Genomic DNA, 7,147 nt, shown 5'->3' with positions numbered 1-7,147 from the left:
CACCAGAGCTCTCACAAACCAGCTCCCATGGCCCCACTGCAGAAGAGCAAAGCTGGATGCTTGGCCCCAGACGGGCAGAGGTCCTGCTGCTCACAGCACACTCAGCCAGCACAGACCAGAATATGGAAATGCATTTCAGTTGGGGTTATTTATCTGAAAAATGAAGTAGCTTTCTCAGAGGAGTGTGTGCTGACTTTAGGTTGTCATTTCCTTTTTAGAAAAGAGACCCCATGGCAAGAAACAACAAATGTCCAACAGCAGCTCCATCACCCAGTTCCTGCTCCTGCCGTTCACAGACACACGGGAGCTGCAGCTCTTGCACTTCTGGCTCTTCCTGGGCATCTACCTGGCTGCCCTCCTGGGCAACGGCCGCATCATCACGACCGTAGCCTGGGACCAGCACCTCCACACCCCCTTATACTTCTTCCTGCTCAACCTCTCTCTCCTGGACCTGGGCTGCATTTCCACCATTGTCCCCAAATCCATGGCAATTTCCCTCTGGGACAACAGGGCCATTTCCTATGCAGGATGTGCTGCCCAGGTCTTCTTTGTCTTTTTTTTGTTTGGTGCAGAGTATTATCTTCTCACCATCATGTCCTACGACCGCTACGTTGCCATCTGCAAACCCCTGCACTACGGGACCCTCCTGGGCAGCAGAGCTTGTGTCCACATGGCAGCAGCTGCCTGGGCCACTGGGTTTCTCAGTGCTCTGCTGCATACGGCCAATACATTTTCACTGCCCCTGTGCAAGGGCAATGCTGTGGACCAGTTCTTCTGTGAAATCCCCCAGATCCTCAAGCTCTCATGCTCCAGCACCTACTTCAGGGAAGCTGGGCTTGTTGTGGTTAGTGTCTGTTTAGGATTTGGGTGTGTTGTGTTCATCATCGTGTCCTATGTACAGATTTTCAGGGCCGTGCTGAGGATCCCCTCTGAGCAGGGATGGCACAAAGCCTTTTCCACCTGCCTCCCTCACCTGGCTGTGCTCTCCCTGTTTGTCAGCACTGGTATGTTTGCCTACCTGAAGCCCCCCTCCACCTCCTCCCCATCCCAGGATCTGGTGGTTTCTGTTTTGTACTCACTGGTGGCTCCAACTGTGAACCCCCTCATCTACAGCATGAGGAATAAGGAACTCAGGGAGTCTATAAGGAAACTATTGATTTTTTGCTTTTCAAAAGCACTAATGAACTGACCTCCTTCTTCTGCATGTCACTTGCAATAATGTATTACTTGTTCAACCTGAGTTCTGTAGGTGGTTGGTTGTTTGTTTGGTTTTGTTTGTTTCTTTGTTTGTTTGTTATCTTTGGTGTTTGCTTTTCTTGGTTGCATTAATGCTATCCACAAGAAAAATTATTTGTCATCTTAAGGCTGTGTCCATGTCTACCTGTCTGGTGTGTCTCGTTGTCTTTGTGTAAATAAGGACCCATACTCTCTATGTGTATAAAATGAAATAAAGGACCCCACACTGACTTGTTTGCCCAGAATCCTCTCTCTGAGATCTCTGGAGCTGCAGAAGCCATGTCTCTGTGCTGAGGGGGAGTGAGTAGGAGCCACCCTGAGCTGGGTCTTCCTCCCATCCTGACCAACATGAATCTGCGGACTCACCCCATGGCCCTGGCCACCACAGCCCACTTGCTCTGCAGTGCAGCACTGTCAGGTTGGGGCTATGTGGAGCATGGAAAGAGGGTGCAGGAACAACCAGACAGGTCAGCATAGCTCAGCTCTCTTGGCAAAGGGCTCTGTGGTGAGATGGGATGTTCCACGAGAAGCGTGTGGCACAGAATGTGTGCAGAAAAGACGTGGAAAGAGAAACCCTTTGCTGCAGGTGGCAGCTTAGGGCAGGTGGCCCTGGCACTGTGGCAACAGGACCTTCCTGAAGATCTCCGAGGCCAAATGTCTCATGCTGTCCTGGGGAGCAAGTCTGGACCTGGGTCTTCCAGCTGCCTGGGCTGGAGATCTGCTCAGCATGCTGACTGGATGAACATTCTCGGTGTCCTTCATTCTCACTGGTCCCCACTGCTGTGGCACCAGTTCCAGCATGGCTGCTCTGCTGGGCTCAACCGGCAAGAGGGCGGGGGGGCATGATTCAGGAAGGGGTGGGAGGGGTGAACTGGGAAATGCCCCAGAGAAGAAAACACCAGTGAACAGCTGAAGTGTGTGAGTGTGCAGGGCTGGCACACAGCAGTGTCCTCTCCCAGCCAGGCCTCCTGGGAGAGCCCTGAAGGACCAGCAGAGCAGGGTCTGGTGTGTGGCCATGTTCATGGGACAAACTGGGGAAGTTGCCCCAGGACAGTCATCACAGACCAGCCCCTCAAAACCACCATTTCCTTCACTGGCTCTTCTCTCCACCTGAGAGAGGTTGTTCATCTCTCAACACAAGGACACTGAATGAGTAGGTCAGAAGTCAATGTTTCCATTGTACAGATAAGGTATGAGTGGCTGGGAAGTGCCTGGAGGAAAGGGATCTGCGGGTGTTGACTGACAGTTGCTGAACATAAGCCAGAATGTTCCCAGGTGGCCAAAAAGGCCACCAGCATCCTGGCTTGTAAAAGGAATAGGGTGGCCAGCAGGACTAGAGAAGTGATTGTGCCTCAGTGATTGTGTTCTGAGTGCTAGTGAGGCTGCAGCTTGAATCCTGTGTTCAGTTTTGGGCCCCTCCCCATAAGAAGGACATCGAGGCACGAGAGAGAGCGTAGAGGAGGTGACGAAGCTGCTGAGGGGCTGGAGCACAAGTGTGATGAGGAGCATTTGAGGGAGCTGGGGCTGTTCAGCCTGGAGAACAGGAGGCTGAGGGGAGACCTTCTCATTCTCTGCAACTGCCTGAAAGGAGGTTGGAGCATGGAGGGTGTTGGTCTCTTCTCCCAAGTAGCAAGTGACCGGGCAAGAGGAAATGGCTGCAATTTGCACCAGGGGAGGTTTAGATTGGATACTAGGAAAAAATTCTTGCCGGACAGGGTTGTCTGGTGGCAGAACAGACTGCCCAGGGCAGTGCAGGAGTCACCCACCCTAGAGGGGTGTAAAAGACATTTAAATGAGGTTCTTAGGGACATGGTTTAGTGTGAGAGCTGGCTTATCGATGGACTCAATGATCCCAAGGGTCTCTTCCAGTCGAAGTATTCTATGATTCCATGATTCTACCTCACGTGAGAGTCCACAAAGCCAACTCAGTTGTGGACACTGACAGAACCCTGACATTTCTGTGTGTGACTCTGGGAACAAACCCCACTGACCCTGTGAGATTCATCTCAACTGCCCTGGACAGGCTCATTGCAAGTGCTCCTGTCTGTTACGCCACCCTGGCCTGTGATTCTGGATTGCACTTTCAAAATGACAGTGCAGCTGAGGAGGATCTGGCATCTGTCAAACCCATCTTCAAGAAAGGCAGGAAGGAGAATTGGAAGAATCACAGGCTGGTCAGCCTGCCTCTGTCCCTGGGAAGGTGATGGGACAAGTCCTCCTGCAACCATCTGCAGGCACTTGAAGGACAAGAAAGGGACTTGTGTACCAAAATGGGCATGGGAAAGAAAGACATGTTATGTGTATGAATTTGTGCCAGGTCTTGGACATGGTCCCCCATGGTGTCCTTATAGCCAAATTGGTGCTGTCTGGGCTGAAGAACTGGATGCTTGGTGGGAAGTTCACTGAAATATCAAGCCCAAATATAATCTGTGATGCAGTGTCCTCTGCGCAGTTACTTGTGTCATCCCTCAGTGACCAGCATTTGGGCCGAAACTGCTGAAAATCTTTATTCTCCTTTCTATGATGTGATGGAGATGACACAAAACTGAGTGGAGACCTTGAACAACCTCAGTTGGTCACCATGCTTTGAGAAAGAGAGTGAAACAAGAAGATGTTCAGGGATCTCTTCAAATCTGACCTACTCTATGATTCAATGAATCTTTCCCCTGGACAAATTTTTGAAGATGAAAAAAGAAAAAAAAAAGGCAGAGGAGGAGATGGTATCAACATAAAAACAGTAGTTACTGAAGAGAATTTTCTCCACTCAAATAGTTAGAAGGAAATATATTTGTTTAATCCGGTCAGGTCCTGTGTTATGCCTGGATTATGAGGAGGGTGATGGGTGGGTATGGTATTATGAGGTCACTTGTGTCTCAGGAACTCTTAACTGAGTTGGAAGGGTACGGCTGTGAAGGGGACAGTAGGGTCAGTTCTGTGTCTGGAGGGGACAGGCCAGCAGCAGGGACATGGCTGGGAAAGAACCTCTGTCAACATGCCCACAGGTCCTACCCAGGAAGAGGGCTTGGAGCTGGGTTCTCAAGGCTGACAAGGCTAGAAGGCACTCAAAGAACCCAGGTCTCTGTCCCCTTGGCCATGGCAGTTGTCTCTGTCACAAAGGCCCAGGAGAAGCCATGTTGTCCTCATGGCACTGGGGCCTCTCTGCCTCCTTGCAGCCCCATGGGGAAGCTGGAAGTTGTTGTACCAGTGTTGTCCTTCCCTCAGCCTTGCACTCCCAGGGTCCCAGGAAGAGCCCTGAGCCGTGTGTGCTTACATCTCATGTGTACAATGAAAACATGAACTTTTGACCTAGTATTTCATAGAATCATAGAATGTCTTCAGTAGGAAGGGACCCACAGGATCATAGTCCAACTCCCGTCCCTGCGCAGGACAACGATGACAGTTCACACCGTGTGTGTGAGGAGATTGTCCACTCTCTTCTTGGCCGTGGCACTCCATCGACTCCTTGCACCCCCAGAGAGTGTCACACCATTGCCCTGCACTGGGCATCGCGCTCCCCACATCCCCAGGAAGAGCCCTGAGCCACGTGTGAGGGACAGGATCTCCCTTCCTAGGGGCAGGGGCTCAAGGCTTGGCCATTGTCCTTCATCAAACAAACCAAGGGTTTTCTCAGCATCAGAACTGCTGCACTTTGCCTTTGCCTGATGCAATCACAGCCTCCAATTATCTGCTCTAACAAGTCCCTGGGGAAGCTTTGTCAGTAACAGCCCTCGGTGGGGCCCATTAATGCTTCAAGGTACTTTGGAGTTTTCTCTGACTTGGACTTCTTGAGCAGATTCTTCAGTCTGTGCTTGGTATCTGAGGTTCATGGACTCAACACCAAATACGCCGTGGGGCTCATTGAAACACAGAAAGCCCTAACGAGCTGTGTTTCTTTCAGTAATTTCATTCCAATCTTCAAGACTTGTAGAACTAACTGGAGAGGTTTCAATGGGACACTTACTGATGAAGATTTCAAAGATTTCATAAAGGAGGGTTTTTTCTTTCCAGGGTATTTTCTGTCATTTTTCAGTGTATAGAAGTGACAGCAGCATTCTACACTGGACATTGATCCAGTGGGTCTCCTGAAGACATCTGGACAGGCAGGAGAACAGTCCCTGGAGGCTGGACACTGTATGGACAACCTCGCTCCTCACCCCCCACCCCCAGTCTGCCAGTTCTCTCATTGGCCACCAGAGACTGCATCACTTTTCCTCACATCAGACTTCTCCACTGAGCTCTGCAGGAGATGCTGCAGCTCCTGTGCACCAGCTCCACCTGCTCTCCTGTGCAAACACTGCACAGTTTAATAAACAGTAAAACACTTTCCTCAGCTGTGTGTGTAAGCTGGATCTGATGAGGTCCACCATCCACAAGGGACATCCACACAAGAACTCGTTTAGACGGAGACATAGGAAAGGATAGAAATAAACCAAATGAATGTGTTGACTGCCATGTGAATTAGAGCTCTGAAGAATGGGGCAAGTTTGTAACTCCCTGAAGCTTGAAGCAGAAACCAGACAGTTGAGAGGAACTGAATGACCAAAGAGCAAGTGGAGGAGAAACCTGAGAGCACAGGGAAGGGAAATGTCCAGACAGTCTGCTGGAAAGTTGTCCTTTGACAGGGACATTTAATCAGGAGAGGTGGAAACTCCCGAATGATGGGGGAGATGAAATAATAGAGTACTGGTAATAGAAGTACAGGGGAAGACCAGTATATCTTCTCCTATCCTTAGTACACTTCCCGGTAATTCACTTTTGTGGCTTTTCTTTTTTCCTTTGCTTGTTTTAAGAAGTAAAAAAAAAAAAACAAAAACAAACAAAATAAAACAAGACAAGAAATCGCACCAAAAAAACACAGACCAAAGAAACCAAAAAACCACAGCAAACACAAAAAACACACACAGAAAAACAAACAAAGAAAGCCACACAAAAAACCCACAAAACCAAAAAACAACAACAAAGCAGTGCACCTTTCCAGGCAGACATCAGTCATCAGTTGTGTCACCATGAACAGCCAGTGCCATTTTAGGGCCCCACTGTACCTGAGGTGCTGGCCTGGGATTGGCATCTATCACAGAGGACCTGGGGAGACCAGAGCACCTTGCAATGCAGGTGGAAGTTAGGCAAGGGTTCCCAGGGCATCTACACTGGCACCAGGTGTTTGTGTCCCTGGAGCTGAAGACATTTGTGTCCTAAATCCATGCCCAGTTCTGCAAAACTCTTAGTTTTTCAAAGAAATAAATACCCCAAAATACTTAAAAAGAAAATAAATAAATGTTTAATATGTAAGAATGTAATATGTGCCATATGAAAAATCAATATGTAAAAAGCTATCCATGTAGCTGAGGACATGTGTGTCCTATATCCATTTCTAGTTGTGGAAAACACTTTCCTTTTTGAAGAAAATAATCCCCCAAAGACCTAAAAAAAAGGAAAAGTACGTTGAAACCTTCCTTGGCTTTGAAACTTTGTCTTCAGTTCATATTTTAACTTTCATTGACATTAACTGACATTGGATGGGCCTGCAGGCATTACACCAAGATCATTTTGTGTCTTGCATAGCGCCTCATGCCCTCTAAACCTTCCCTGCCCAGGACTCCTCACACTTGGCTTAGAGCGAGTCACACTGAGGTGTTGGCTGGGTTTAGATGTTGCTTTAGATGGTTACCTACAGCACAGGTGCGTTCATGCCCCTTAATCATCTCCTCTGCTCCCATTAGAAACAGAGCCCAGCATCACAATGGGATCATAAGAGAACTGAGGTTGAAGGGACCTCAGGAGTCTGCAGTCCAACCTGTCAGAAACTGGGTCAGAACAAGGTGTTCAAGCCTTCATTCAATCAAAGATTGAAAACTCACAAGGACAGAGGCTGCTCAGCCTCTCTGGGTGACCTGCAACAGCACTTGGCTGA

The sequence above is a fragment of the Patagioenas fasciata genome, chromosome 6 (genome assembly GCF_037038585.1).
Source record: "Patagioenas fasciata isolate bPatFas1 chromosome 6, bPatFas1.hap1, whole genome shotgun sequence".
NCBI lineage: Eukaryota > Metazoa > Chordata > Aves > Columbiformes > Columbidae > Patagioenas > Patagioenas fasciata.
The sequence above is the reverse complement of the archived record's forward strand: the minus strand, read 5'-3'. Positions refer to the sequence as shown.